This window comes from Helianthus annuus, chromosome 2 (genome assembly GCF_002127325.2).
Source record: "Helianthus annuus cultivar XRQ/B chromosome 2, HanXRQr2.0-SUNRISE, whole genome shotgun sequence".
NCBI lineage: Eukaryota > Viridiplantae > Streptophyta > Magnoliopsida > Asterales > Asteraceae > Helianthus > Helianthus annuus.
In genome coordinates this window covers 36,127,113-36,135,847 of record NC_035434.2, presented here as the reverse complement: position 1 = coordinate 36,135,847, position 8,735 = coordinate 36,127,113, and positions in this window count along the sequence as shown.

Genomic DNA, 8,735 nt, shown 5'->3' with positions numbered 1-8,735 from the left:
AACGTCCTTGTGACTAAGCTTTTGTGCCGCTAACAATATTGTTTGTAATTAGGATAAGTTATATTCAGATCCTAAATAAAAGTGAGCAAAAATTAACCAAATATGGTCTCTGTTTACCATGGTTAATGAATTGCCATAAAAGACAATTCCATAATAAACTCCTAAATAAAATTCTGTCATGTTCCTTGTAGCAGATCAAGATCTCAATGGCTGACCCAAATGGAGTTAATAGTCAATCAAAGGAGGATGACAATGATAACACCCAAATTAATATAACGGGCGCTGAATTGAAAGCTTTAGTAGACGACGCTGTTAAGATGGCCTTAGATCGGCAATATGAAGAGTATAGCGAGTCTCGAAGCAGGACCCGATCTACACCACACTCAAAGCCAAGAACCCATTCTAAACCTCACAGCAAACCACCCTCGACCCAGTCTAAGCCTAAGAAGGACAACGATCGGCACTCATAAAATGAGAATAGTGTCCGTCCTAAGAATAAAGTGTTCGATGATGCACCTCGCGCCAAGGGTTGCACATATAAGTATTTTGTTTCCTGCAAACCCCGAGACTTTACTAGGGAAAAAGGCGTTGTGGATTGCATGACCTGGCTGGACGAAATGGACACAGTTGTGGACATTAGTGGTTGTGCTGAGAGGGATGTGGTGAAGTTTGTATCCCAGTCATTCAAGGGTGAAGCCCTAGCGTGGTGGAGATCATTGGTTCAAGCCTCTGGGAAGGTTGCTTTGTATAGCATGACATGGGAGCAATTTATTGCTCTCATCAAAGAAAACTACTGCCCTCAACACGAGGTCGAGAAGATAGAATCTGATTTCCTATCACTGGTCATGAAGAACCTAGACTGCCAGGCTTATCTCACAAGTTTCAACACCCTGTCAAGATTGGTTCCGTACCTTGTGACCCCGGAACCTAAACGGATCGCGCGTTTCATCAGGGGTCTGGCCCCGGAGATCAAAGCTAGTGTGAAGGCTTCTAGGCCTGCTACATTTAGATCCGTAGCAGATATATCTCTGTCTCTGACACTGGATGCAGTGAGGCAGAGATCATTGCGAAATGCTGACACTGAGAAGAGGAAACGTGAAGATGATGATTTACGTAGGTCAAGCAAGAAGCATCGGGGAAATCGTGACCACAAGAAGGGATCAGAGACCAAGAAGAATAACCGACAGTCGGGCGATAGGCCCAAGTGAAATGTTTGCAAGAAGCATCATTTTGGAAGGTGCAGGTATGAACAGAAATCCCAGCCGAAAGCATGTGGGATTTGCAAGTCCTCTGAGCATAGGACTCTTGAGTGCAAGAAACTCAAGGATGCAACTTGTTATAGTTGCAATGAAAAAGGGCACATCAAGACGAACTGCCCAAAGATAGTGAAGAAGGCGGAAGAAGGGAAAAAGACCAATGCCAGGGTCTTTCAGATGAATGTTCAAGAGGCTATCCAGAACGACAACGTCATAACCGGTACGTTCCTCATTAATGATGTATTCGCAAGAGTATTATTTAATTCTGGAGCAGATAAATCCTTCGTGGATAATAAGTTTTGTGAGCTATTAAAATTGCCTGTTAAAGCCTTGAATGTGAATTTTGAGGTAGAGTTAAATGATGGGACTATGGAAACAGTCTCAACTGTATTAGATGGATGTGTCATATCCATTAGGAACCACTCATTTCCTTTATCCCTGTTACCCTTTAAACTCGCTGGTTTCGACGTAGTATTGGGTATGGATTGGTTATCGTATAACCAAGCTCAAATTGTGTGCAACAAGAAACACGTGGTGATCAAGACTCCGTCTGGAGAACCACTTACCATTCAGGGAGATACTCGTCATGGATTGCCTGCGCAAGTGTCTATGCTAAAAGCATCCAGATGTTTGAAGAAAGGATGTGTCATTTATATGGCACAGGTGACTATTAGTGAGGAGAAACCCAAGATTGAAGACATCCCAGTCATCTCGGACTATCCTGAAGTTTTCGCGGAAGAACTGCCTGGTTTGCCACCAGATGGGCAAGTGGAATTCAGTATCGACATCATTCCAGGAGCAGCGCCTATTGCAAGAGCACCGTACAGATTGGCGCTGACTGAAATGAAAGAATTGAGGACGCAGCTAGATGATCTGCTAGCCAAAGGTTTTGTAAGACCCAGTTCGTCTCCATGGGGGGCACCAATCTTATTCGTCAAAAAGAAAGATGGTTTGATGCGTCTATGCATCGATTACCGTGAACTTAATAAGGTTACAATCAAGAATAGGTATCCTCTGCCCGGGATCGACGATCTGTTCGATCAGCTTCAAGGAGCAAGCTACTTTTCCAAGATTGATCTCAGGTCAGGCTACCATCAATTGAAGGTCAAGGACGAAGATGTGCACAAGACTGCATTTAGGACTCGTTATGGTCATTTCGAGTTCCTAGTGATGCCTTTTGGGCTCACTAATGCACCTGCCGCATTCATGGATCTCATGAATCGCGTCTGCAAGCCGTATTTGGATAAGTTTGTCATTTTCTTCATCGATGACATCCTCATATACTCAAAAAGTCAAGCTGACCACGAGAAGCATCTTTGATGTATTCTTAAACTGCTTCATCAAGAAAAGCTTTATGCCAAATTCTCCAAATGTGAATTTTGGCTACTCGAAGTCCAATTCCTTGGACATGTAGTAAGTGAGCGTGGTATCCAAGTGGATCCCGCCAAAGTTGAAGCCGTCATGAATTGGCAGGAGCCGAAGACGCCTACGGAGATTCGCAGTTTCCTAGGTCTAGCAGGATACTACAGACGCTTCATTGAAAATTTCTCAAGAATTGCTGCACCCCTAACTTCTTTAACTAGAAAGAATATAAAGTTTAATTGGGGCCCTAAACAGCAAGAAGCTTTTGATATCCTTAAGCAGAAGCTGAGCAATGCTCCTGTGTTGACATTGCCGGAAGGAATGGAAGAATTTGTAGTGTATTGTGACGCATCGCACACCGGGATGGGTTGTGTGCTTATGCAGAGGGGCAAGGTGATTGCCTATGCTTCACGACAATTAAAGGTGCATGAAAAGAATTACACCACCCATGACTTGGAGTTGGGTGCCGTTGTATTTGCACTAAAGCTATGGAGGCACTATTTGTATGGCATTAAATTCATGATCTATTCTGATCACAAAAGCCTCCAGCACCTGTTCAATCAGAAGGATTTGAATATGAGGCAGCGACGTTGGATGGAAACTCTGAACGATTATGACTGTGAAATAAGATACCATCCAGGCAAGGCCAACGTAGTCGCAGATGCCTTGAGCAGAAAAAAAAGAGCGAAACCAGTAAGGATCAATGCCAATAGCATTGAAATCAAGAGCAGTCTGAATGAGAGATTGTTAGCTGCATAGAAAGAAGCTGTGTTAGAAGCTAACTATCCTAACGAAAAGCTAGGAGTAACTGAAGAACAGTTATCCTATGGCAAAGACGGAATTCTGAGATTAAATGGAAGGATATGGGTTCCTGTTTATGGAGGTCTTCGGGACGTTATCCTCCAGGAAGCCCACAGTTCCCGATATTCCGTTCATCCTGGGGCTGATAAAATGTACCAGGATTTGAAAGCAAACTTTTGGTGGATAGGCTTGAAAAAGTCTATAGCCACCTACGTAGCAAAGTGTTTGACTTGTGCGCAAGTAAAAGCTGTCAGGCTTGCTGCAACAACCTGAACTTCCCGAGTGGAAATGGGAGATGGTGACGATGGATTTCATCACCAAGTTGCCATAGACAAAGAAGGGAAACGATACAATATGGGTAATAGTTGATAGGCTGACCAAGTCAGCGCGTTTCCTACCCATAAAGGAGACTCATAGCTCCGATATGTTAGCCCAGTTGTTTGTAGATATGATTGTAGCCCTTCATGGCGTGCCTGTGTATATTATCTCTGATAGATATACCAGGTACACGTCACACTTTTGGAAAAGTTTCCAACAATCGTTGGGCACACATTTGAACTTCAGTACAGCTTACCACCCTCAGACAGATGGACAGAGTGAGCGTACAATCCAAGCGTTGGAAGACATGCTTCGTGCATGTGCGATCGACTTAGGTGGTAGTTGGGATAACCACCTACCATTAGTCGAGTTTTCATATAACAACAGCTACCATACGAGCATTAAGGCTGCACCTTTTGAAGCCCTATATGGTAGAAAGTGTAGAACGCCCATTTGTTGGGCAGAAGTGGGAGATGTCCAGATGACAGGACCTGATATAATATTTGAAACAACGAACAAGATTGTCCAAATTCGCGCTCGATTGAAAGCTGCCCGAGATAGGCAGAAAAGCTACGCAGATTTGAAGCGTAAGCCTTTCAATTTCGAAGTAGGCGACAAAGTATTTCTTAAGGTATCGCCCTGGAAAGGGGTGATGCGATTCGGTAAGAAAGGCAAGTTAAGCCCGAGATACATTGGACCCTCGAGGTAATCAAACGTGTCGGATCGGTTTCCTATAAATTGAACTTACTAGAAGAGCTAAGTAGTATTCACAATGTGTTCCACATCTGTAACCTGAAGAAGTGTTTCGCTGATGAATCACTAGTTATACCGCATACAGATGTACACATCGATGAAAGCTTAAAATTTGTTGAAAAACCTGTGTCGATCGAGGATCGACAGGTTAAGAAGCTTCGCAGGAAGTATATACCGATTGTGAAGGTAAAATGGGATGCCCGTAGAGGTCCCGAGTACACGTGGGAGGTAGAGTCCACGATGAAAGAAAAATACCCTCATTTGTTTCAATAAATCTCGAGGTCGAGATTTCTTTTAAGGGGGTGAGGATGTAACACCTCGAAAATTTGCGTCCTATAATGTATTGACACGTGTCATAAGTTTACACGTGGTCATAGATACTAAATAAGGACTAAAGTTGACAAACATAGAAAGTATGTGAATCCGAGGGTTCAAAATGTCAACGAGGGATAAATATACTATACAGTAACCCTAAATGATGCTCGTACATTCAAACGAATAAATCATGGATCGTACGGAACGAAATGTGGAAGAAAGTGAGAGATTACAAACTACAGGGGTTAAATGTGTCAACATTTTTAAGTTATACCTCTGAGTGACCCTTTAACAAACCCGAGACTTTGTAACAGTAAATTACGCTCACTAGAATGTACGATATAAATTTCGCAAAGTCCCGTTTTAAAACGAGAAAGTTATGATCAAATTCGTATGCGAGGGGTTAAAAGCGTCAACATTGAAAGTTAGGACTTTTGGGGCAGTAATAAACTAACCGAGGACTTAACGGCGCGGGTAAAAGTCACAAGGCCCTTATACGTAAATAAAAGAGGCCGAAAACGCAAAGTTACCCCTTCGAAACGCCAAAGGCCAACTACAATAATGAAAAAGATTTGAAAATCTTACTAACAGGTCTCAGGCGGGCCGCGTAAAAGTAGCAAAGGACTTTACGCGGGCTGCGCTGACAGTAAAGATATGGGCTCTGACATTGAGATTCAAGCGGGCCGCGTAAAGGTTGCATGATCATGGACGCGGGCCGCGTCAGCCTCCCAGATGCAGAAAATTCGGACAGAAGCACTGTTGAGTGTTTTAACCGACTTATATCATTATTGCAAGAGCATGGGCGCCCCCTAAACGTCCCCTAGCACTCAGGGACAGATGTTGATCATCTAGGAACACTTGTAGGCATTGTTGTCAATGATGTAAAGGCTTATGAACACTATAAAAGGCCATGATATTGCAACAATGTTCTTCACACCTTCTTCAACATTTCTGATCACTTATGGAGCTCAAGAATACCCTCTTAGCATCTCTGGTCATGTACTTAACTTCTGTAAGTGTGTTTAACCCTTTATGGTTTAGTTTTTGCTTAGATATAGCTTAAAAGTCAATCCGTCGTAATGAACGATTGACTTAACGGTTAATCACAAATGGTCCAGTGATTAATCGAAACAAAGGTAGTTATATGTTGGTAATTATGTGGGCTTTAAACCCTTAAAAGGGCACCCTCTGATTCCCATTCTAACTAGTCCAAATGTCGGGTCAAAGTTGCTTAGAAAAAGTCAACATAATGCTAACTTTCGATTTTATTCATAATCAGTAATGTAGATGACATATAACCTGTTTTATCACTCATATAACATGATAATAAGTATTATAACTGGTCTAAGCTTGTTTGATCCGACCATTTACTGTTTTGACCCGGTTCGGAACCGAAAGTCGCAAAGCTTTGACTTTTGCTTTGACTTTCAGTTCTGACCCGTTATGGTATGATTTAGATATGCCTTAGGACCCTCTTAGGACCAGGTTACATGATGGTATAACCCTCTGTGACCGGTTCGTTGTTTGTCCGAGTCGTTTGCACATTTCCGTTATATGCTTAAATGTTGACCATAACGCCCTTTTAACCTTAAAATGAGAATTTTGGACATGTGAAAGGACAATAACCTTAGTTACTGATTTCTAAGCATGTCCCTAAAATTTCATGTCAATCCGAGGTCTAGAATAGGAATTATGCTAAATAGCGCAATTACGGAAACTTTAGTAATTAAACGGCGCAATTAGCATAAAACCTATCTAAACCCAAATTTCGACACCAAACCTTTTACACACTGATGTAAATTAATATTTTGGGATTTTTAAAGATTTTAATTATTTTTAACCTGCTCATAACCTGCGGTTATGGCATTGATTCGGTAAATACCGAATATACTCTTTTTCGGACGTAAAATGAGTTCTACATGGTATTTTGACCCGAATCCAGTTGCTACTGATTTTAACTAATAAATAAAGTAATTTGAACTTTATAACCTGTTCGGGAAAGTCAGATTTCCTGTAGAACTCGGAAAGCCTCTTTTATAATCTTTAAAATGACCAAAATACCCCTACGGGGCGTATATTGGGATTAAACTCGTTATGGGCATAATGGAAGGTATCCTACTGATACCACAACTTCTTTAGAGCATATTAACTTAGGAAACCTGTGTAGGACTCTTACGGTTACCCGTTACGCCTTTTACGCGTACGGTTCGGCTTATGTAACTAGTTTACATAAACTAGCCGAAACGGGTCAAACCTTATCATTTTTACCTCAAAATCCAGAATGTGTTTATATTACCCATATAAAACAAGTCTTCAAACTTGTTGGGTCTAAACCACATCCCATTCCCGGTTTTCGCCTTTCATGCGATTAAACCGTATTTATCGTTTGAAACTGACCGGTCTAAGCTAAGGCTAAATTAAAGACCCGTTAGGATTCTAATAGGTTGTTATAAACCTTCGTACCAGAATAGGAGACCAGTAAAAGATACTTGCATTTGTCTGTTGAGGTTATTACTTGCTCAGGTAAATACTTTTAACTTATTTTCCGTTATACGGGCTTGGGTTACGGTATATAAAATACCGCTTGGTCGGGCAATTGACACCAACTCATTAGTAGTTGGGTATTATCAATGTGACCCGTTTAAAAATTTGGTTTTGTTGGCTTTACGCCTTTGGGAGCTTAATGACCATGTCCCGGATATCCTTGGCAGCATTTTACGAAATGGCCACGACCTTGACACGCGGGTGTAGGCGTACACCCGACAATGTGTCTATATTTATAAAGGTATAACCGTTGGTTTTCCCGCCACGGCTTTATGCTATGTGGCGTGTCTATTAACCTTAAACCCGGCACGACCCGGGCGACTGAACGCATAGTGAACATGTAATTCTTTTACAAGATTTATTGATTAATTATCCCAAGTTATAAAGAGTTTGTGCCTTGTGCATTTAAATCAATTTTATTAAACCTTTTACAAAAGTGTCGGTTGAATGTATTTACCAGTGTAAACTGACGTATTTTCCCCAAAAAGATTAAATGCAGGTTCTACACGAAATAGGTTGGCCACTCCTTAGCATCGTTAGAGTCTCGCAAGCTTGGGATGCCACTATCTGTTGAACAATATTTCTATTTTATTTTGATCCCCTGTGGATTTATTTCGACTACTTGTGATACTTTGATATTACATTCGATGGTTGAAATATATCTATCTTTATGCTTCCGCTGTGCATTTAAATATTGTGTGGTTTGACTATATTGTTGCCAACTACGTCACGTAATCCCCCACCGGGCCCACCGGTGAAACGTGTGGAAATTCGGGGTGTGACACGGGGGCGTGCCCGCTGGACAAGGGGCCGTGGCCGGGGTTCTGTTCAGGCTATAAATAGGGGTGCTTGGCTCACTTCAAAGGCAACCCTTGGCAAACCATTACTCTCCCACTTTGCCACCACTCCACCACTACTACACCACCAACACCCACCACCATCATCCATCATCCATCTTTAGAGTGTGGAGTAGTCTCGGGATCCAAGATTGATAGTAAGAGTTCTTGCCAATCAAAGGCCATGTTTGGCTAAGTCTCTTACATCACTTAGTGAAGACAAGTCTTTTATGTATTACTTTTGATTTTTAATCTTTCGGCACTTTTTATTTGGTTTCGTATTAATGACTTTAATAACTAGTTTCTGATGTTGAAGGTGAATTTTTTTACCATTTGTCCGTGGTGTCTTGGCGTTACTTTACTGTCTATATAAAGTAAAAGATTTACACCATTCATATCTCTATGGTCTATATAGAGATATGTTGGCTACCTGGTCGGGGGTTAAGGGAATGGTTTAGTAAGGTTCTTGCCTTGTTCAGTATATAGATCCTGCAAGGACCTGGGTCAAGCTTACTAGGACCTCCTTCAATACCCACTGGTATTAGATGGC